Source organism: Somniosus microcephalus, unplaced genomic scaffold (assembly GCF_052327205.1).
Source record: "Somniosus microcephalus isolate GS21.2 unplaced genomic scaffold, FLI_Smic_1.0 unresolved_chr1, whole genome shotgun sequence".
NCBI classification, from domain to species: domain Eukaryota; kingdom Metazoa; phylum Chordata; class Chondrichthyes; order Squaliformes; family Somniosidae; genus Somniosus; species Somniosus microcephalus.
Window position 1 is genome coordinate 91631705 of NW_028225179.1, and position 24219 is coordinate 91655923.

The following is a 24219-nucleotide window of genomic DNA, read 5'->3' on the forward strand; positions in this document are numbered from 1 at the left end:
TGCTCTAAAGCCAATGATATTATGATCACTGTTCCCCAAGTACTCCCCCACTGAAACATTCTCCACTTGCCCCACTTAATTCCCCAGAACTAGATCCAGCTTTCTTCCTAGTTGGACTGGAAACACACTGATTAAGAAAGTTCCTTTGTATTGATTTCAGTAATTCCCACCACCTCTTTGCCATTTGTCTTTTACTATCCCAATCTGTATTAGGAAGATTGAAGTCGCCCTTTATCACTACTCTATAGTTCTTCCATTTTTCTGTAATTTGCCTGAAGATTTGCTCCTCAACCTCCTTACCACTACTTGGTGGCCTATAATATACACCCAATAGCGTAATAGGTCATCTTCTTTAACGCTAACCCAACAGATTCTGTCTTTGACCCCTCAACTACATCATACCTCTCCAGTGCTACAATAGTTTATTTGATCAATACTACCACCCCTACTTTTTTTCCTTCCCTATCTTTCCTGAATCCCATGTGGTGGCTTGTGCCTGCAGTTCACCAACTTTATTTACCACCTTGGTTATTCTTGCACATGCATTCCAAACCCATCTTAGCCTGCTTCGCATTTGCCCTGTCTTAACCCCCTATTTCTGAATTACCCTTTACTCTAGTGTTATTAGTCTCTCCCAGTCCTCTGTGCACCTTGTTTCTCCTCTCTAATGTTTCCCCCAGGTGCCCATCCTCCTGCCGACTTAGTTTAAACCCTCTTCCACAGAACTAGTTATCCTTCCCACGAGGACATTGATCCCAGCACTGTGAGATGCAACCCGTCCACCTTAAATAGTCTCCTCCTGCTTCAGACCTGATTCAATTGCCCCAGAAATCTGAGGTCCTCCCTCGAGCAGCATTTCTCAAGCCATGTGTTAACCTGTCTTATCCTACTATTCCTATAGTCACTAGCACTGTGTCACTGCAGGAATCCAGAGATAACTACCTTTCAGTTCCTGCTCTTTAATTTTCTTCTGAGCTCTGAAACTCGGACTGCAGGACCTCAGCCTTTTTCCTTCAGGTGTCATTGGTTCCCACATGACCACTACATCTGGCTGTTCCCCTTCCCTGCTCAAAATGTTCTGCAGCCTCTCAGTGACGTACCCGCCTTGGTTCCATAACCATTAATAACATTGCCTAACAAAAATCTATCAATCTCAGTTTTGTCATTTTCAATTGATCTAGCCTCAACAGCATTTTTGTGGCGAGAGTTCCAGATTGCCACTAACCCTTATGTGAAGAAGTGCTCTCTGAACTTCGCCCCTGAAAAGTCTAGCTCTAATTTTAACGTTATGCCACCTTGTTCTGGACTCCCACCAGGTAAAATAGTTTCTCTCTATCTACCCTGTCAAATCATTTAATCATCTTAAACACCTCAGTTAGATCACCCGTTAATCTTTTATAGTCAAGGGAACATAAACCGAGTCTATGCAACCTGTCCTCATAATGTAATCCTTTTTTGCTTCGGTATCATTCTGGAGAGTCTGCATTGCATCCCCACCAAGGCCAAGGTATTCTTTCTGAGGTGCGGTGCCCAGCAGTGAACGCAATATTCCAGATGGCGTCTAACCAGAGTTCTGTACAGCTGTAACATAACTTCCACCCCTTTCTATTCCATCCTGTTGAGATAAATGCCAACATTCCATTCGCTTTTAAAATATTTGTTTCTACTTGTCCATTAGCTTGTAGTCATTTCAGTTCTTGGACCCCTAAGTCTCTCTGCTCATCCACAGTCCCTAGCTTCTCGATCTCTGACCTCTCTTACTTATGTCCAAGTTGGATGACCTCACATTTCCCCAAATTGATGTCCTCCTGCCACAGTTTTTTCCACTAACTTAACCTATCAATGTCCCTTTGCAAATTTCTGCTCTCATCTTCACTATTTACTGTGTCATCAGCAAGCATGGATATATGGCTCTCTATTCCTTCATCCAAGTCATTTATAATTATAATGAAAATCTGAGGCCCCACTAGTCACATCCTGCCAATCTGAGTACATACCCAATATCTCTAGTCTCCGTCTCCTACCTCCTAATCAATTCTCTATCAACCCAATAGTTTGCCTCCAATTCTGCACACTCTCATTTTTGTTACCAATCTCCTTTGTGGAACCTTGTCGAATGCCTTCTGGAATCCATATAAATAACATACATATACAATCCCTTACCAACCGTGTTAGTTACCTCCTCACAAAATTCAACGAGTTTCATTAGATATGACTTACCATTTACAAATCCAAGCTGGCTCTCCCTGATCAGCTCATATTAGTCCAAATTCTCAATCAGTCTGTATCCTAATAACAAATTCCTGGACGTAGCTTTCAAAATATTCACTGAAAATGCAATTCTATAGAATAAAAATGGGTGTTCACTGCAAGAACTACCAGCTAGCCTTAGATTCTTCATCAGAAGGTGGCTGCTCACGTCATCTTGGCCTTGTGTAATTTGCCACAGTGTGTTTTTGAGCCATGACCTTACCCTACATATACTCCAGCAAATCCTTCATCGTACCCTTGGATGAGTGGAGGAGGGTCTTTCTATATCAGTTGAAATCCATTGTTGCAGATGATATCTCCGATTGTAATGTTCTCTGAACATGGCCAGGTGAGGCCAAAGGAACTGAGGGTCATGCGTGATGTTGTGGATAACGCTGGATTATGTCTCTTGGAGGATGAGGACAGTTATGTCCCTGAGCAGGGCAGGAATAGGAAACGCAGTTTCCCCAGCTTTTATTCAGAAATGTGCTCAGGCAGAATTTGCAGAATTGCTGTTTAACAAGGCCTTAACAGGGCGAACACAAATTGGGATTCCTGCAGTCAACAGCAAAGAGACTTTCATCCCATTAACTTAGACTGGATGTCAACTGAGCACCATGGGATAAAAAGAAATTGTAACACTCACTATTCCTGCATACATACATTTGTATTTCATAACTGCAATTTATGGCCATTTTCTGCATATGATTCTACAGGGAGGCATCTGGAAATCTACAAAACAACACAATAAAATCTAATTGGAGACAGTACTTTTATCAGTCACGAATCAGTTAAACATTATATGGTACAGTGCTCTCAGTCAATGTATTGGTTTTGTTTATCAGGACCCACATAATGTCACTGATTAACCAGTTGGACTTTGTACCTAGAAATCTTTACCTCACTGTGCTATTTCCTTGAGAGAAACGTTGAATTGTTTGCATTTGCTTAACCAAATAAACTAATATTTAAATTATATTTCCATTCTGATTCTTACAGGTTTAGAATTTGATAAAACCAGTTCCATTTGAATCCAGGAACAACTTTTTCACACAAAGTATTGTGAGAATGTGGAACACTGCGCCCAGAAATTCACAGATAAAGAATTAAGTGAGGTGCTTAGAAAAAAGAAATAGCGACTTCATCTGCCCCCATCAGCATATCCTCCCATTCCCGTCTATGTGCTTATTTATCTTCCCCTAGATCTATTCGCCTCATCTACTCCACGTGGCAGCAAGTTTGACATTCTAACCACTCTTTGGGTAAAAAGGTTTCTCCTAATAATAATAATAATAATCAACTTTATTGTCATTGTTAGTGCACAAGTGCAGTACAACTAAATGTAAGCTTGCGGCTCCCGAGAGTGTACATTTTGATTAAGACATTTAACATACATTTGGCTTGTAACATAAACATAAACATGATAAAGTGCATTGACAGATGTGCAGGCTTTAGAGTTTATTAGCAGAGTTCAGTAGGATGACAGCCCTGGGAAAGAAGCTGTTCCTAAATCTGGTCGTGCGGGTGCGAATGCATCTGTAGCATCTCCCAGATGGCAGGGGGGCGAACAAACTGTGGCTGGGGTGGGTAGGGTCTTTGATGATGGTCAGTGACCTCCGTAAACAGCGTTTCTGCTAGATGTTCTCAATGGTCGGTAGCCGGGTGCCGGTAATGCGTTGGGCAGTTTTGACTACCCGCTGCAGGGCTTTCCAGTCATAGGAGGTACAGCTGCTATACCACACTGTGATACAGTTCATCAGGATGCTCTCTATTGTGCAGCAGTAAAAGTTAGAGAGGATCCGGGGTGACAGGTTGCATCCCTTCAGCTTCCTTAGGAAATATAGGCGCTGCTGGGCCTTCTTCACCAAAGAGGATGTATTGAGGGACCAGGAGATGTTTTCCGTGATGTGGACTCCGAGGAACTTAAAGCTGCCCACTCTTTCCACCACAGCCCCTTGGATGTGGACGGGGGTGTGTCTTCCGCCTTTAGACTTCCTGAAGTCCACAATGATTTCCTTCGTTTTCTTGATGTTAATGGCCAGGTTGTTATCGGCGCACCACTTCATGAGGTACTGGACCTCCTCCCTGTAGGCTGACTCATCGTTGTTGGTGATCTACCTACCACTGTGGTATCATCCGCAAACTTGATGATGGTGTTGGAACCATGAACAGCCACACAGTCGTGGGTGAAGAGGGAGTAGAGGAGGGGGCTTAGCACACAACCTTGTGGGGCCCCTGTGTTCAGGGTCAGCGGGGGAGGCGTGGTTACCTAATTTGACAGACTGGGGTCTGTTAGTTAGGAAGTCCAGGGTTCAGTTGCAAAGGGAAGTGTTCAGGCCAAGAGTGTGGAGTTTGGTGGCCAGCTTGTTCGGGACGATGGTGTTGAATGCTGAGCTGTAGCCTATGAAAAGCATTCTGATGTAGGTCTCTTTACCGTCTAAGTGTTTCAATGCAGAATGTAGAGCAGTTGTGATTGCATCCTCCGTTGATCTGTTTGCGCGATAGGCAAACTGGTGTTGGTCAAGAGAGGCGGGAACACTGGCTTTGATGTGAGCCAGGATCAGTCTCTCAAAAACTTCATTATGATGGGTGTGATTGTGACAGGTCGATAGTCGTTCAGACACATCACAGCCGTTTGCTTTGGCACAGGAATAATGGTGGCGGTCTTGAAGCATGTAGGGACTACTGCCTGGGCCAGTGAGAGATTGAAGATGGCGGTGAAGACATCAGCCAGCTGATCTCCAAAATTGGTCTCCATTGGTCTCCATTAAGTGGCACACTTCTGGATGAACTTGTTGTAACAACTGCAGTTTAGAGCAGAGAAGGTTAAGGGAAGATTTCATAGAGATGTTCACAATGATGAGGGGTTTTGATAGAGTAGATAAGGACAAACTGTTTCCACTGGCAGGAGGGTCGCTATACTTGCCATAGAGGGAGTGCAACGAAGGTTCATGAGGTAACAACAGAAAACGCTGGAAAACTCAGCAGGCCAGGGCAGCATCCGTGGAGAGAGAAACAGAGTTAACGTTTCAGGTCAAAGACCCTTTGTCAGAACTGGAAAAAAAGCAGGAAAAGGGATAGATTTTGTAGCAAGTGAGGGCTGGGAAAAGCGGGGAGGGGATGAAAGAACAAAAGGGAAGGACAGTGAAAGGATAGAAAGCAGGAGAGATTAAGAGACAGAGAGATATTAAGAGATATCCAAGGAACAAAGGATGGCTCTGGATGAAGTGTGAATGGCCCTGGCAGAATGAAGGACAGCTGCCATGTGGGAGCTTGGTTCACGAGATTGATTCCTGGGATGGCGGGACTGTCATATGAGAAGCGATTGAGTAAACTAGGCCTGTATTCTCTTGAATTCAGAAGAATGGGAGGGGATCTCATTGAAGCATACAAAATTATTACAGGGCTTGATAGGGTGGATGCTGGGAGAATGTTTCCCTTGGCTGGGGAGTCTAGAACCAGGGGCCACAGCCGCAGGATAAAGGGTCAGCCATTCAGGGCTGAGATGAGAAGAAATTTCTTCACACAGACGGTGGTGAATCTTTGGAATTCGCTACCCCAGAGGGCTGTGGAGGCTCAGTCATTTGGTATATTCAAAACAGAAGTCGATAGATTTCTGACTAGTAAGGGCATCAAGGGATATGGCGATAGGGCCAGTGAATGGAGTTGAGGCAGAAGATCAGCCATGATCCCATTGAATGGCGGAGCAGGCTCGAAGGGCCGAATAGCCTACTCCTGCTCCTATTTCTTAAGTTCTTATGGTAACCAGAGGACACAAATTGAAGATAATTGTCAAAAAAAGCCAGGGGAAGATGAGGAGCAATTTTCTTTTACGCAGGGAGTTGATGTGATCTGGAACGCGCTGCCTGAAAGGGCGGTGGAAGCAGATTCAATAGTAACTTTCAAAAGGGAATTTGATGAATACTTGAAGGGAAAAATCTGCAGGAATATGGGGAAAGAGCAGGGGGAAGTGGGACTAATTGGAGAGCTCTTTCAAAGAGCCAGCACAGGCAGGATGGGCCGAATGGTCTTCTGTGCTGCACGATCCTAGATCAGTGCATTCTTTGAGTACCCGTCCAGGGATGCTGTCAGGCCCAGCAGCCTTACGTATGTTCACTCCGCGTAGAACACCACTTATGTCGGAGGTGGACAGAGTGAGCACCTGGTCTTCCAGCGGTGGCAAGGCTTTGGTAGCCGGTTCCCTGTTGTCCCTGTCAAAGCGAGCATAGAAGTTGTTAAGCTCCTCCGGAAGGGAGGCATCGCTAACCGGGGGGCTGGCGTTTTTACTCTTATAGTCGGTGATAGACTCGATGCCTTGCCACATGCGCCGGGGGTCCGAAATGTTGTGGAAATGATCCTCAATCCGCAGTGTCTGTTTTCTTTTGGCAGTCCTGATACCCTTTTTAGGCTGGACCTAGCTGCACTGTAAGCCGCTGCGTCGCCAGATTTAAATGCTACGTCGCATGCTTTCAACAGCGAGCGGACCTCCCCGTTCATCCAGGGTTTCTGGTTAGGATATGTCCTGATATTTTTATGGGTCGTGACGACCTTGACGCAACTGTTGATTTAGAATAGCACTGTGGATGCATATTCATCAATGTCAGTATGGGCAAACGTGCTCCAATCAGTGCGTTCGAAGCAATCCTGAAGCTCTGAGACTGCCCTCTCTGGCCATACTTTCACTGATCTTACTGATGTTTTCACTCTTTTGATGAGTGGTTTGTATGCCGGGGCTAGAAACAAGGAGAGGTGGTCAGACTTCCCAAGGTGGGGGCAGGAAAGGGCCTTATAAGCATCTACAATGCTAGTGTAGACGATCGAGTGCGTTCTCCCCTCTTGTGGGGCAGGAAACATTCTGGTGGAATTTCGGGAGTACAGACTTTAGGTTTATGTCATTGAAGTCCCCCGCGACAATGAAGGCTCCGTCTGGGTGCACGGTTTGTTGTTCGCTGATGGCCCTGTAGAGGTCCTTCAGTGCTAGTTTGGCATTAGCATGTGGTGGGATGTAGACTGCAGTGATGATAACAGCAGTGAATTCCCGAGGCAGGTAGAAGGGTCTGCACCTTACCATGAGGAATTCCAAATCAGCAGAACAGGATCTATCGATTATGTCCATGTTAGTGCACCAGGCATTGTTAGTGTAAATGCACAAACCGCCTCCCTTGCTCTTACCATAGTCTGCAGTTCTGTCAGCGCGGAAGACCGTGCGTTCTTCTAGCTGGATGGTGGTGTCAGGGGTGCCATTGTTCAACCAGGTCTCTGTGAAGATCATGGCACAGCAGTCCTTTGTCCTTTTCTGTGAAGAGAGATCAAGTTTGATCTCATCCATTTTATTTTCCAGTGACATAACGTTGGCCAGGAAAATACTTGGGAGGGAGGGTTTGTGTGGGGCGCTCTCTACTCTGTTGTGGATTCCGGCCCTCTTGCCCCGCTTCTGTTTGCGCTCTTTGCACGGTCTGCGCCGACTTCTGGCTTGGGAAGGACACCACGCTGGTCCCGGGGATCGAGCGATGTCGGGAGGCAGATCGACGGCGCCGATTGTGAGCCACACGCAATCGACCCCGATATCGAGGAGCGTCTGCCGGCTGTACAGCAGGTCTGCCCTCAATTCCCGCATGAGCAGAGTCAAGAAGAGATACAGGAAGAAGGTAAAAATGCACAGTCTCGGGAGAGACAAAGCCGCTGCGTCCATGCGCGCCGCCATTTTAAGGGAATGCTTTCCTGGATTTACTAGTGACTCTCTCAGATTTATGGGCCCTGGTTTTGGACTCCTCTACAAGTGGAAATATATTCTCTACATCTACCCCATCAAACCCCTTCATAATTTTAAAGACCTCTATCAGGTCACCTCTCAGCCTTCTCTTTTCTGAAGAAAAGATCCCCAGCCTGTTCAGTCTGTCCTGATAGAATTAACCTCTCAGTTCTGGTACCATCCTTGTCAATCTTTTTTGCAGCTTCTCCAGTGCCTCTATATCCTTTCGGTAATATGGAGACCAGAAGTGTATACAGTACTCTGTGTGTGGTCAAACCAACGGTACTGTACAAGTATAACATAAATTCCCTGTTTTCCAATTCTACTCCTCCAGAAATTAACTCCAGTGCTTTGTTTTCATTTTTATGGCCTTATTAACTTGCATTGCTCTTTTAATGATTTGGGAATGTTTACCCCATGTCCCTTTGCTCCTCTACCCATTTAGATTTTTATTTTCCAAAGAGAATCTCGCCTCCTTATTCTCCTACCAACATGGACCGCCTTACACTTATCTACATCAAAATTCAGTTGCCATTTACACACCCAATCTACAAGTTTATGAACATCTTCTTGTTTTATGTCGTGGTCTTCCTCAGTAATAACTATGCCCCAAATTTAGTGTCATCCGCAAGTTTAGAGATTGTACAAATCGTTTATGTAAATGGTGAACAGCATTGGTCCCAGCACCGATCCCAGTGGATCACCACTTCCCACCTTCCACCAGTCTGATTAACTACCTTTAACCACTATTAACTGTGTTCTGTTTTGTAGCCAGTTTGTTATCCATTCTGCTACTTGTCCCTTGACTCCTTAAGCTCTGACCTTTCTCTCGCCTTTGTCAGTTTCTTTCTCACTGTCCCCATTTATTTCTCTCACTCTCTATTCCTTTTTTCTCGTTCTATCTCTCTCTCTTTACCCTTCTGTCTCTATCCTTGTCTTTTCGGTTCCCTTTTGTCACTCCCTCTTTTCTCTCTCTGTGTCTATCCCTATTATTTTATCTTTCTATCTCTGCCTCTGAACCAACCTCTCTCCTTCTCTGTCCCTATTTCTCTCTCCCTCTCTCTCTCTGTCAATGTCTCGCTCTCCATCACCGTGTCTCTTTCAACCCCCCTCTCTTTCCCTCTTTCTTTCTTTCTTTCTTTCTATCCCAGTCCCTATCTTTTTCTTTCTCTTTGTCTCTATCTTTTGCTCTCCCTCTCTCTCTCTTTCTGTTTGTACCCACATCTCTCTCTCTCTCTCTGTTGTCTCTCTGATTTAGTATTCATTGAAATGTATCCTGAAATATTTCAGACTCACAGGAGGGGGTGTAAGAGAGTGGAGGGAGAGTGGGAGCGGAGGGGAGGGTGAGTGAGAGAGTGGAGGGTAGGGGAGGGACAGAATGGAGAGCGGAGGGAGGGGGAGGGAAGAGAGTGGAGGGAGAGTGGGAGCGGAGGGGAGGGGGAGTGAGAGAGTGGAGGGTAGGGGAGGGACAGAATGGAGAGCAGAGGGAGGGGGAGGGAAGAGAGTGGAAGTTGGGAGAGAGTGGAGGGAGGGAGGGGAAATTGCAGAATGCAACGTGGAGATTGGAAGGGAGGGAGAGAGTGGAGGGATGGGAGAGACTCGAGGGGGAGAGTGGCGGGGACGGAGAGAGAGGAGAGGAGGGGGAGAGCAGAGACATTGATTGGAGAATGAAGTGGACGAGCGAGTCGAGGGGAGAGTGGAGAGGATGAGTGGGAGAGTGGAGGGGATGGGAGAGTGGGGAATGGAGTGAGAAGTGGAGAGGTGGGGTGGGAGAGTGGAGGGGATGGGAGAGGGGTGGGAGGTATGGGATAGGGAAGGGGAGAGTCGAGGTAAGGGAGAGAGTGGAGGGTGAGGAAAGAGAGTGCAGTGTAGGGGAGGGGAGGATGGTTGGAGAATGGGTGGAGGAAGAGAGTCGATAGGGAGAGAGAGAGTGGGGTGAGGGAGATGGTGGAGGGAGAGTGACTGGATGGGGAGGGGGCAGAGTTGAGGGGAAGGGAGTGGGGTGGAGGTGGAGAGAGTGGAGGGGAGGGGGAGGGAAAGAGACGACATGGAGGAGAGGGGGTGTGTGGAGGGAGGGGCAGGGAGTGGATGGAATGCTGCTCGAGGGGACGAATGGCCTACTCCTGCTCCTATCTTCTATGTTCACCAGACAGGGCCGCTTGTAGGCGGGAGAAACTCAGTACAAGTGACAGAAAGATGCCGTCCCGTCCGTCCGCCCACCCGCCGTCTCTCCTAGTGGCAGACCAAGACTGAGCACCTTGAATGGATCCGAGCCCTGCTTCACTCACAAGTGGGCAGTGCGGGATCTCACCGTCCAATCGCAGTAAAGATCCATCACTGATTGTCCAAGGCTGTCCCTGAACCGTGAGCACAGAGTCACAGAATGGCAGACAATAAAATGGTTACAGCACAGAAGGAGGCCATTTGGCCCATTGAGCCCATGCCGGCTCTCTGCAAGAGCACTTCAACTAGCCCCACCCCCAGCCCTTTCCCGTTAACCTAGGGTCACCCACTCCCTCTCTGCCTGCACACTCTAACGCTGCGGGGTGACCAGCTCCTGAAAGGTGCTGTCCACGAAGCTCTCAGCTTTGCGTTGTGACGCCAGCTGCCACTCAGACTCTGAAACACGGAGCTTGAGCTCCTCTAGCTGACGTCACTTCCTGCACATGTGGTTGTCCAGGACACGGGAAGCATCCTGGAGTGACCACGTGGCACAAGATGTGCATTTCACAGGACTGAGATACCCTGCCATTCGTCTACTTAATAGACTATTAATTAGCTTACCAAAAAAAAAAGCTACTCACCAATCAGCTCTTTCCCTTGTGCTGATATCACTTGCCTTGCTCCCTCATGTTCGCGCTCCCTCCGGGCTCTGAGCTCCAGGCTCGCGGGTCTAATTTTATCTGCACCCGCTCCTCTCGCTCACACGCAGTTCCACTCTTGTGTCAATTAACTTAATGACCTTGGGGTCTGTGGCTCCACTCCTCCTTTTCGGTCAGGCGTCTCCACTGCCTCCCTCCTCTCCACTGAATTCCTGCGCTCACCAAATTGTTCTACTCCGCTTACGATCCACTCCTTTTGCATTTTCCAAGCTCTGTTCTTAAGCACCGAAACTGACTCACAGTCTAAGGCCTGTGCCATGAGGCCACGGACAACACATGGCAGGTGCTTAGAAATATGTTTAAAACATCGCTCCGGGGTTATGTTGTAAAATTGATAACAATGAATATATTGCCCGAATCTAGCAGGAAACGCCCTCATTGCCGCAGAGAGTCGAGTCATAAACTATTCAGCTTCTTGAACCTCAATTCATGAACGACTGAAGTTCATATCATGGCAATTACACCCTTTCTTACTCCATGGGGCAATTTTAACCCAACCCGCCCGAACAACATATGGGATCGGGGGCAACGCTGGTTTTACACCGCGCCCAATTTTATTTTCCATTAAATTCAGTGGAGAGTAATATTGCATGGGAGTGGGAAAGCAGGCCGGAATTTTCTGGGGTGGTAGCGGGTGCAATCAGAGACGAGTCGGGTGGAACAGTTGTTATTTTTGTGAGTGGGTCGGGAACCTGCTGTCATCCCGCACCCAAGAGCCTTTCCCCGAGGCGCGTCTGTCAGCGTGGAGCCGACCCAGCCGACAGAGGCGGGCGACCCAGATTAAAGTGTCAGTAATTGTTCTCAGACTCTGAAGAGCGCTTTTAACCTTACATTTTAAATTTAACTGGATGGCCACGGAAACACGCTGCTCAGGAACCACGTCTGTCAACCTGAGGCAGAAGTTCAGTGGCCATTGCTCCAGCTGATCAGTTGGCAGCATGAAATGTACTATAAAAAGCTCCCACCTGAGCGATGTTCACTTTCCTCAGCTGAAGTTGTTTCTCACTGCATTCCAAGCACATATTCTGCAGGCTGCAGTCTTTCCAGTAAAGTCACCTCATTGGAAGAACCTCTCTCATCACTGACAGATTGCTCTGTCATCTCTACTTCACTTGCCATCTATTCCATCAGCATGGATGCCATTTATACTGCCTCACCTTGGTCCTCAGAATCTGACCACGATGAGCCCCAAGATCAGCAGTACCAGGCACACCAACAGCACTAACAACAACACCATCAACCTTAAAGAATCATAGAATGAAAGATTGGTTACAGCACAGAAGGAGTCCATTCGGCCCGTCGAGACAATGCCAGCTCTCTGCAAGAGCACTTCAACGAGTCAATTTAGTCTCAAGGCGGATAAATCAACTGGACCTGATGGCTTACATCCTAGGGTCTTGAGAGAAGTGACGGTAGGGATTGTGGATGCATTGGTAATAATTTTCCAAAACTCCCTGGACTGAGCAAAGTTTGCAGATGACACTAAGATGGGAGGGAAAGTAGTGAGTGAGGAGGACATAAAAAACCTGCAAGAGGACATAGACAGGCTAAGTAAGTGGGCAGAGATTTGGCAGATGGAATACAATACTGGAAAGTGTGAGGTTATGCACTTCGGCAGGAAAAATCGTAGAGCAAGTTATTATCTTAATGGCAAGAAACTGGAAAGTACTCAAGTACAAAGGGATCTGGGGGTACTGGTGCACGAAACACAAAAGGTTCGTATGCAGGTGCAGCAAGTGATTAAGAAGGCCAATGGAATGTTGGCTTTCATTGCTAGGGGGATAGAATATAAAAATAGGGAGGTATTTCTTCAGTTGTACAAGGTTTGGTGAGACCGCACCTGGAATACTGCGCACAGTTTTGGTGTCCATACTTAAGAAAGGACATACTTGCTCTCGAGTCAGTACAAAGAATGTTCACTCGGTTAATCCCGGGGATGAGGGGATGGGCATATGAGGAGAGGTTGAGTAGATTGGGACTCTACTCATTGGAGTTCAGAAGAATGAGAGGCGATCTTATTGAAACATAAGATTGTGAAGGGTTTGGATCGGGTGGATGCGGGGAGGATGTTCCTGATGATGGGGGAAACTAGAACGAGGGGGCATAGTCTTAGAATAAGGGGTTGCCACCTTCGACAACCAGTTCTTTACCCAAACACACGGAACAGCTATGGGGACCAAATTCGCACCGCAATACGCAAACATCTTCATGCACAAGTTCGAGCAAGACTTCTTCGCTGCACAGGATCTCCAACCAAAGCTATACACCAGATACATCGACGACATTTTCTTCCTATGGACCCATGGCGAAGAATCACTGAAAAGACTACACGATAACATCAACAAGTTCCATCCCACCATCAAACTGACCATGGACTACTCCTCAGAATCATTCTCATTCCTGGACACACGAATCTCCATCAAAGACGGACACCTCAGCACTTCACTCTACCGCAAGCCCACGGCCAACCTCACGATGCTTCACTTCTCCAGCTTCCACTCTAACCACGTTAAAGAAGCCATACCCTATGGACAAGCCCTGCGAATACACAGGATCTGCTCAGACGAGGAGGAACGCGATGGACACCTACAGACGCTGAAAGATGCCCTTGTAAGAACGGGATATGATGCTCGACTCGTCAATCGACAGTTCCGATGGGCCACAGCGAAAAATCGCATAGACCTCCTCAGAAGACAAACACGGGACACAACCAACAGAGTACCCTTCGTCGTCCAGTACTTCCCCGGAGCGGAGAAACTACGCCATGTTCTTCGCAGTCTTCAACATGTCATCGATGATGACGAACACCTCGTTAAGGTCATCCTCACGCCTCCACTACTCGCATTCAAACAGCCGCCTAACCTCAAACAGACCATCGTTCGCAGCAAATTACCCAGCTTTCAGCAGAACAGCGACCACGACACCACACAACCCTGCCACAGCAACCTCTGCAAGACATGCCAGATCATCAACACAGATACCATCATCACACGTGAGGACACCACCCACCAGGTACATGGTACATACTCATGTGACTCGGCCAACGTTGTCTACCTCATACGTTGCAGGAAAGGATGCTCCGGAGCATGGTACATCAGCGAGACCATGCAGACACTGCGACAACGGATGAACGGACACAGCGCAACAATCACCAGGCAGGAGTGTTCCCTCCCAGTCGGGGAACACTTCAGCAGTCAAGGACATTCAGACTCCGATCTTCGTGTAAGCATTCTCCAAGGTGGCCTTCGAGACACACAACAACGCAAAATCGTCGAGCAGAAACTGATAGCCAAGCTCCGCACCCATGAGGACGGCCTTAACCGAGATCTTGGGTTCATGTCACGCTACATGTAACCCCACCTGATGCAGGGTCATCCAGACTCGAGTCGACATTGGCTTGTTCTCTCTACACAGATGCGGCTGGACCTGCTGTGATTTCCAGCCAAAAAAACTGTTTTTTTGTTTTTCATACAGACCGCAGCATCTGCAATATTTGACCCCTTGTGACCCCACCTCATTGTTCTTTGATGTAATGTTTCCCTGACTGACCTGTTTGGACACCATTCACACTTTTGACTGCTGTGATTATCTCTCTGCCGAGGTGTGATAAATGGCAGTTGGAAAGGTTACCTGTAAATATCTGACATGATTCTCTGACTATATAAGCTGTGTCTTTATGCATTTCTCCACTTCACCTGAAGAAGGAGCAGCGCTCCGAAAGCTTGTGATTTCAAATAAAGCTGTTGGACTATAACCTGGTGTCGTGTGACTTCTTACACTCTTCCTTTTTACATACTTGTAGAAGCTCTTACATTCTGCTTTCATATTTCTTGCTAATTTTCTCACATTCTATTTTTTTCCTTATCATCAGTTTTTTGGTCACCCTTTGCTGGTTTCTGAAACTCTCCCAATCCTCATAGAAAATACTGTTCCCGTTGGCAGAAGATCGAGAACCAGAGGACACAGAATTAAAGTGACTGGCTGAAGGCCCAAAGGCGACATGAGGGGAAACTTTTTTACGCAGCGAGCGGTTAGGATCTGGAATGCAGTGCCTGAAAGGGTGGTGGAGGCAGATTCAATCATGGCTTTCAAAAGGGTATTAGATAAGTACCTGAAGGGAAAAGTTGCAGGGCTATGGAGAAAGGGCGGGGGAGTAGGACTAGCTGAAGTGCTCTTGCAGAGAGCTGGCTTGGGCGTGACAGGCTGAATGGTCGACTGTGCTGGAACCATTCTATGATTCTAACACCATCAGCTCGATCTCCCAGTCTGATCACTATGTTCCTCTTTGACCCAGTGCTCACTGGACAGTGATCAGACTGGGATTCCTGGCTGATTGTGTTCCTCTCTGACCTAGCACTCACTGGACAGTGATCAGACTGGGACTCCTGGCTGATTGTGTTCCTCTCTGACCCAGGACTCACAGGACAGTGTTCAGACTGGATCCCCTCACTGATTGTGTTCCTCTGAAACAGGACTCACTGGACAATCAGCGAGGGGTCCCAGTCTGATCACTGTCCAGTGAGTCCTGCGTCAGCGAGCTACACAATCAGCCAGGAGTCCCAGTCTGATCACTGTCCAGTGAGTCCTGGGTCAGAGAGGAACACAATCAGCCAGGGGTCCCAGTCTGAACACTGTCCAGTGAGCTCTACTGGAAAGTGAGAGCGTCTGGATGTCAAATAAAATGATGTTCTGATGTCCTCATGCTTGAATCGCTCAATCTAAGATCCCACATAAAGAATAGCCCCTTGAGTGAGGCCCCAGAGCTGCTGTCCCAGTGATCTGTACCCAGCAACAGGCAGCACCTTCAGGAGAGGGGGAAGAGAGCAGGACACTATAGAAAGTGGACACAAAGCTGTGGAGTTTCTTACCTGGAGCGATGATCTGTTTCATTTCCTTCCACACTGTGTAGAGTAACAGGCCTGGAAACACTGTGCATTTCAGACATGCAGACACCAGGATCTCTTCACCTTCACCTCTCTCTGCACCTTCACCTTGCTCACCTTTGTCCAGGTACCTGTTTGAATGGGATTGATTCAGTCACTCAGTGCAGGACACAAACTTTGGTCACAGTGTCAGACGGTGTGTGGGTTTCGATTGGATACTCACCTTTCTACCAATCTTTTCAGTTCCTGCAGGACAGAGAATCAGAAACATTTTAATAAATATACAGCACTGTTTAGATTGTACAGTTTAATGATGTATAATCAGTGGTTTTAGTAAAATGTGAAGGGATCTCAGTGGAGTTTCACTGACGGGCTCCAGTGATGTGAAACCACATCAGTTACCCCCGAAATACACTCGACAGGGTTTCCTCTGCTGCTGAAGACTTTGAAGGTTCACTGATACTTTCCAACATGTCACTGCTCTCAGGGCCAGCACCCATGGGACTGAACCCCAACATGTCACTGCTCTCAAGTCTAGCAACCATGGGACTGAACCCGAACATGTCACTGCTCTCAAGGCCATCACCCATGGGACTGAACCCCAACATGTCACAGCTCTCAGGGCCAGTGCCCATGTGACTGTACCCCAAAGTGTCACTGCTCTCAGGGCCAGCACCCATAGGACTGAACCCCAACATGTCACTGCTCTCAGGGTCAGCACCCATGGGACTGAACCCCAATATGTCACTGCTCTCAGGGTCAGCACCCATGGGACTGAACCACAACATGTCACTGCTCTCAGGGCCAGCACCCATGGGACTGAACCCCAACATGTCCCTGCTCTCAGTGCTAGCACCCATGGGACTGAACCCCAACATGTCCCTGCTCTCAGGGCCAGCACCCATGGGACTGAACCCCAACATGTCCCTGCTCTCAGGGCCAGTACCCATGGGACTGAACCCCAACATGTCACTGCCCTCAGGGCCAGCACCCATGGGACTGAACCCCAACATGTCACTCATAGAGGCACAAGTGAGAAATGAAGAAATCTGAGAGGAGAGAACATTTTTCCTGAGCAAAGATAATTCTGTAACCTATTGGAGATATTCGGATGGTGAGTCGATTGATGATATATTGCTCGATGTGATTGGCTATGACAAATTGACCCTTAGTATTAGGGGGATTAAATACGTGGGGTTACGGGGATAGGGTGGGATATGTGTTGGTGTAGGGGTTACGGAGTTCGTGTGGGATATGTGTCGGTGCAGGCTCGATGGGCCGAAATGGCCTCTATCTGCACTGTGGGGTTTCTGTGATTCTGTGATTCTGTGAACAGTGAAAGGTTAGAGTGATAGGACAAGGAGAAGATCAATTTCTCTCCCTCACTCAGGTTCTCAGAACCTGGTGCCGGGAAACACAGAGAGATTTTCAGCAGTAATCTTCTGTAACCCTGGTAACAGCTGTAAACACAGCTCTAAGTTATACTGCCGACTGCAAACCACAGTCAAGCTGGGGGAAGCCGAGGACTGTGTTCCTGTATTTAAAGATATTGGTCGACTTCTCAGTGTCAGTGAAGTGCTTAATATCCGCGAAGAGTGGACTGTCCTCTCAGCTCTTTACTAACATTGGAAACATGATGGGGACCAGCAAGAGGTTTAATAAGTTGCCTTCACTCTGGTTCCAGTTACACTGCAGCCAGTGTGAAGTCCTGACAGTGTGGGACAGTCTGCTCGACACTCAGAGCTCAATCCTGACTGATACCCGTTTGTCCTCAGCTATACTGCACATTGTGCATTGTTGTGATGGGGTTTGAGCCCGATTATAAAGTGCTGTTTACACTTACACCAACAGCTTGGGGAATGGGTTATAAAGGGTCACCTTGAGAAAAGAGATACTGTCTCACTGCTCGATGTCTACACAAAGGTTCAGTCTGTTCTCCTCAAGTGACGTCAGTTCCTCTTCAATTCTTTCCAAGTTTTTCTCCATTTGTCGCAGATCTTCCTCCTTTTGTCTCTTCAGCTCTTCGATTAAATGTTTCTTTTTGTCTTCAAGATATTGATGGATTTTGGCAAATTGTGTGGAGATGTCTTGCTCCAAGGATCCTGTGAGTTGCTAAGATGATGAGAGAGATCATTTAAGCAGCGGGTTGTTAAAGGGTGGCAGTGTTTAAAGGTAACAGCAGTAATACTCGCAACCAGTTCTGAAATCTTCCCCTCCTGCTGCCGTTTTAATTCACTTTTACTTTTCTTTTCCTCCTCCATGGAATCCAAGGCCGATTTCAGCTGGTCCTAAAAATGGAACCAGATCTCACCATAACCCATTGCAATGTCTGCTGTTTATTCCCAAACTGTGGGGACAGCTGTTCAGGCATTTAACCAGACACGATTGTTTATGTAGTGTTTTAAATTACTTGTGACTCACACAGTCCATTGAAAATTGCTAAAGAAACAATTCCTGTGGGATTTCCAATATTTAAAAGGACCACACTTACTGCCGGGACTCTAAAAAGCCACTTAGTGACACTTTAGTAGGACTTCCAATGTTTATCTAAACAGTGGCCTGGCACGGCTTCATGTTAAAGCCCCACATGATGCTGGTAATCTTATTCCCCGCAATTCACTCAAAATGCTTTCTGAAAAAATGTTTAGCTGCAAAATTCCCCTCAGTAACTGAAATTTCTCATTTCCAAAATTAGGTTTAAAACAAATTTAAAAAAAAAAGTTCACAATAACATAGTTACATGTATCCATTGACTTCTCTTTTATTAAATCTTTAAATGCATTCATTAACGTTTTTATTTGAAGGCCTCAGCCTCTCCCAAAAGCCTGGGCCTGGAGTTGATATTTTTGCCTGGAGCTTTGATTCTGTTCGCTGAATGCAAATCGTGCGGTCTGCGCAAGCGCAGTGAACCCAGTTTCACAGCGAGCATCACTAACGCTCAGGCAGGTCAATGGATGGAATATTTTTCTGCAGCTCCGAGCAGTTTCTGCTTAGCTGCGTTTCCAAATGAATTGAAGAACAGCAAGAGGAGAAATTTCAGAGGCTTTATTAAGATCTGCACAGAGCGGGATTAAAACAAGTGGACTTGAACAGAGTGTTTTATTTGGAAAGAGTGGCAATTCGGAGAAGAGTGGGGAAGGAGTTGCTGCTTTTTGCCTACAGTACTTGTATTGCTATGTGATGCAGGTAGATAGTTAATTTCAGTACAGTTAACTTAATCTGGATCAAGTAAGTAGTAAAGAAACTACACTGTAAACTAATTTATCTAACTACAAATTTAATTAAATAAAACAAGGTCATATCGGGATGGCAGTGCAGGTGGTGTGCTGCAACTGCAGCAGGTGGGAGTGTGTGGAAAGCATTTTGATCCCGGACAACTAGGTTTACAGTGAGTGCCTGCATCTTGAGGCACTTCAGCTCAGAATTTTTGAGCTGGAGTCTGAGGTGCAGACATTGCGGGGCATCAGGGATGGGGAGAGTTACCTGGACACTTTGATTCAGTCACATACCATATGTTAGGTACTGGTACAGTTCTGGTTAGTGGTCAGGGACAGAAGGGTGTGACTGCAACTCAGGCAAGTAAGGTGACCCCAGGTGCAATGCTGGAGGAGCCTCAGCCTTTGCCCTTGTCCAACAAGTATGAGGTTCTTGCTGCCTGTGTGGATGAGGGAATAGCCTGCAGGATAAATGAGCAAGCTCACCATGGCACCACGGTGCAGGAGGCCATTCAAGTGCGGGGAAAAGTGGGGTGAGTGAAAGGGAATGTAGCTGTGGTAGGGGACAGCATAGTCAGGAGGATAGATACTGTTCTCTGCAGCCGTGACTGAGAGCTCCGGAGGTTGTGTTGCCTGCCCGTTGCCAGGGTTAAAGACATCTCCTCGTGGCTGGAGAAGAACTTGGAGTGGGAGGGGGAGGATCCAGTTGTCGTGGTCCACGTAGGAACCAACGACATAGGTAGAACTAGGAATGAGGTTCTGCTGAGGGAGTTTGAGGAGCTAGGATCCAGATTAAAAAGCAGAACCTCAAAGGTAATAATCTCTGGATTGTTACCTGAGCCAAGCGCAAATTGGCATAGGGACAAACAGACCAGACGTTTAAATGCGTGGCTCAAACTGTGGTGTGGGAGGAAGGGGTTTCAGTTGATGGGGCACTGGCACCAGTACTGGGGAAAGAGGGAGCTGTTCCAATGTGACAGACTACAGTAAAACCGGGCTGGGACCAGTGTCCTAGCGAACTGAATATCAAGGTCAGTAAACTAGGGCTTTAAACTAATGAAGTGGGGGAGGGGTGCTGGGAGGATTTAGGAAAGAGTAAATGTAAAAGCAGCGAGAGAAATGTCAAGGCTCTAGAGCAGAGTAGAGTTTTGGGTAAAAATAAGCAGAGTTGGTCAGGGAGGGAGAGAGAGAGTAACAAAGGTAATAAGGCATCAGTGACTAAGGTGGCATCAGGGAAAAATAGAAATAAGTCAAAGCTAAAGGCACTGTATCTGAATATGCGAAGCATTTGCAACATAATAGATACATTTATAGCGCAGATAGAAATTAACAGGTTTGATCTAATCGCCATAACGGAGACCTGGTTACAAAATGGCCAAGGTTGGGAATTAAATAGTCCAGACACTTCACTTTTAGAAGAGATAGGCAAAATGGAAAAGGAGGAGGGGCAGCCCTGATAATGAAGGATGGGATAAAGAAGTAGAGAGAAAGGATTTTAGCTCCGGCAATCAAGAATTAGAATCAGTTTGGCTGGAGCTAAGCAAATGCAAGGGGCGGAAAACATTGATGGGAGTTGTTTAATGCCCCCCAAACATTAGTTGTAATGTAGCGCAGAGTATAAATCAGCAGTTCCAGATGGCGGCTCACCACCACCTCTTCAAGGGCAATTAGGGATGGGCAATAAAAGCTGGCCTTGCCAGCGATGCCCAGATCCCATGAATGAATTTAAAAAATGGAAATTAGAGGCTCATATAACAAGTGTAATACAGTTATCATGGGGGTCTTTAATCTACATATAGACTGGGCAAACCAAATTTGCAGTAATAGTGTGGAGGATGCATTCATGGTATGTATGCAAAATAGTTTTCTAGATCAGTATGTTGAGGTACCAACTAGGGAACAGGCTATTTTAGATCTAGTATTGTGCAATGAGAAAGGGTTAATTAATAACCTTGTGCTAAAGGGGTCTTCAGGGAAGAGTGACTATAATATGATGGAATTTTACATTGAGTTTGAAAGTGATTTTGTTAAATTTGAAACTAGCGTCTTAAATCTAAGCAAGGCAAACTATGTAGGTATGAGGGGCGAGGTGGCTACGGTAGATTGGGAAACTACATTAAAAGGTATGATGATAGACAAACAATGGCTAGCATTTAAAGAATTAATACATAAATTACAACAAATATACATTCCTTTAAGGCACAATAACCCCACAGGAAAAGTGGTCCAAACATGTCTAACAAGAGGAGTTAAAGATAGTATTAGATCAAAGGAAGAGGCTTATAATGTTGCAAAAAAGTAATATGCCTGACGATTCGGAGGATTTTAGAATTCAGCAAAGGAGGACCAAGAAATTGATAAAGAAAGGGAAAATAGAATATGACAATAAACTAGCGAGAGATATAACAACAGACTGTAAAAGTTTCTATAGTTATGTAAAAAAGTATAGGTTAGCAAAAAATAAATGTGGGTCCCTTACAGGCTGAAACAGGAGAAATTATAATGGGGAATAAGGAAATGGCTGGGAAATTAAACAAATACTTTGTGTCTGTTTTCACAGAAGAAGACGCAAAAAAACTTCCCAGAAATAGTGGAGAACCAAGGCTCTGGCGAGAATGAGGAATTGAAAGAAATTAGTATTAGTAAAAAAAAATAGTCCTGGAGAAATTATTAGGAGTGAAAGCCAAAAAATCCCCTGGACCTGATGGCCTACATCCTAGGGTTTTGAAAGAGGTGCCTATACAGATAGTGGATGCATTGGTTGTCATTTTCCAAAATTCCATAGATTCTGGAACGGTTTCCATGGATTGGCATGTAGCAAATTTAACCCCACTATTTAAGAAAGGCGGGAGAGAGAAAAGAGGAAACTACAGACCAGTTAGCCTGACATCAGTTGCAGGGACAATGCTAGAATCTATTATTAAGGAAATGGTTACAGGGCACTTAGAAAAGAATATGATTAAGCAGAGTCAATTGGAGTAAATTGGCACAGCAGGCAGTGGAAACCAGTTTTTTAACCAATCAGCAGGGGTGACTCATTTGGCTGTAAACAAACAAACAGTATAAAAAGACCAGTCCTAGTGTGAGTCATCAAAGAGTGCTGTGAGTTTGGGTAAGTGCGAGTTAGGGTAAGTGGGGTGTTAGGTGCTCTTTTCAAACTTTAACTCTGTGGGTTGTAGTTAATAAGGCCTTTCTGGTGCAGAGTGACTGTTGGTAAACCATTTAACTGGTGTAACTAGAGGGAATGATTTAATATAAATCCAATTAATTAAAGGGGATACTAGTATCTAAAATCGGGCAGAGGGTGTCCATAACTAACAATAAAAAAATTAATTAATTACATAGAATGGAGCAGGTGATGTGTTACTGTTGCGACATGTGGGAGCCGGTGAACCCCATTGAGGCTCACAGTGATTGCGTCTGTGACAAGTGTCTGCTGCTACAGGAACTCCAGCTCTGTGTTGATGAGCTGGAGTCTGAGCTTCAGACACTGCGACACATCAGGGAGGGGGAGAAGTACCTGGACTCTGTGTATCAGGAGGTGGTCACACCTATGAAGTTAAGTAATTCAGATGTAGCCCATGGTCAGGGACAGGACGGTTTGACTACGAGTGAGGCAGGTACAGGGATCCAGGAGGTAGAGCTGGAGAAGCCGCATCCCTTGCTCTTGTCCAACAGGTTCGAGGTTCTTACTCCCTGTGGGAACAGGAGCAGGGACTGCAGGGAGGATGAGCAACCTGTCCACAGCACCGTGGAACGGGGGGCCATTCAAGAGGGGGGAGTAAATAGAAATGTTGTAGTGGTAGGGGATAGTATTATTAGGGGGATAGATAGAGTTCTCTGCAGCCGAGAGCGAGAGTCCCGAAGGCTGTGTTGCCTACCCAGTGCCAGGGTTAAGGACATCTCCTCTGGGCTGCAAAGAAACTTGCAGTGGGAGGGGGTGGATCCAGTTGTCGTGGTCCATGTTGGTACAAACAACGTAGATAGGACTAGGAAGCCGTTTCTGTTAAAGGAGTATGAGCAGCTAGGGGTCAAATTAAAAAACAGAACCTCAAGGGTAATAATCTATGAATTATTACCTGAGCCACGAGCGAATTTGGCTAGGACAAATAAAATTAGAGAGTTGAATGCGTGGCTCAAAGAATGGTGTGGGAGAAATGGGTTTTGCTTCCTGGGATACTGGCACCAGTACTGGGGCAGGAGGGAGCTGTTCCATTGGGACAGGCTTCACTTTGCCAGTGATGGGACTAGAGTCCTGGCGGATCATATAACTAGGGCTGTAGAGAGGGCTTTAAACTAACTAGTGGGGGGGAGTTTCCTAGAGAGCAAATAATAAAAATAACAACAGAGAAGGTCATAGACTTAGGTAGCAGTGGGGAAATTAAAAACCAGAACGTGTCAGGAAGAGGCAGAAGGTATGGAGTAAAAGGTAAAGTAATTAAAAGGGCAAAAGCAGGAACTAAGTGTCACAAAACATATTTGAAAGTTCTCTATCTGAATGCACGTAGCATACGTAACAAAATAGACGAGTTAATGGCACAAATAACTACATATGGGTGAGATCTTGTGGCCATTACAGAAAAATGGCTGCAGGGTGACAATGCCCGGGAATTAAACATACTAGTTTATTTCACGATCAGGAAGGACAGGCAGGAAGGAAGGGGAGGTGGGGTGGCTATGTTAATAAAGGAAGGAATCACTGTAATGCAGATAAATGATATTGGGTCAAAAGATCAGGATAATGAAACAGTTTGGGAGGAGGTAAGGAATAATAAGGGGAAAAAAACACTAGTGGGCGTAGTGTATAGGCCTCCGAACAGTTGCAACTCTGTTGGATGGAGTATCATTCAGGAAATAGTTGAGGCTTGTAATAAGGGAACATCTATAATTATGGGGGATTTTAAATATCATATTAATTGGACAAATCAAATTGGGCAGGGCTGCCTTGAGGATGAGTTCATTGAGTGCATTAGGGATGCATTTCTTGAGCAGTATATAACTGAACCGACCAGGGGGCAAGCAACCTTAGATCTGGTCCTGTGTAACGACACAGGAGTAATTAAAAATGTCCCAGTAAAGGAACCCCTTGGAATGAGTGACCATAACATGGTTGAATTCCATATTCAATTAGAGGGTGAGAAGGTTGGCTCTCAAACAAGCGTGCTAAGCTTGAATAAAGGAGACTATGAAGGTATGAGAGCGGAATTGAGTAGAGTGGATTGGGAAAATAGATTACA

At 46.2% G+C, this 24219-nt stretch overlaps 1 pseudogene across 1 annotated transcript in view; it reads right to left on the bottom strand.

Annotated features, from left to right (window-relative positions):
* Positions 1–24219, bottom strand: part of LOC147095592 (zinc-binding protein A33-like) — a 63306-nt pseudogene that overhangs the window by 29315 nt on the left and 9772 nt on the right. The window contains exons 3-6 of the transcript XR_015074574.1: positions 17960–18055; positions 17646–17879; positions 15991–16013; positions 15753–15898 (exon numbers count right to left, since the gene is read on the bottom strand). The product of XR_015074574.1 is annotated as a zinc-binding protein A33-like (transcript). The remainder of the gene's footprint in view (positions 1–15752; positions 15899–15990; positions 16014–17645; positions 17880–17959; positions 18056–24219) is intronic.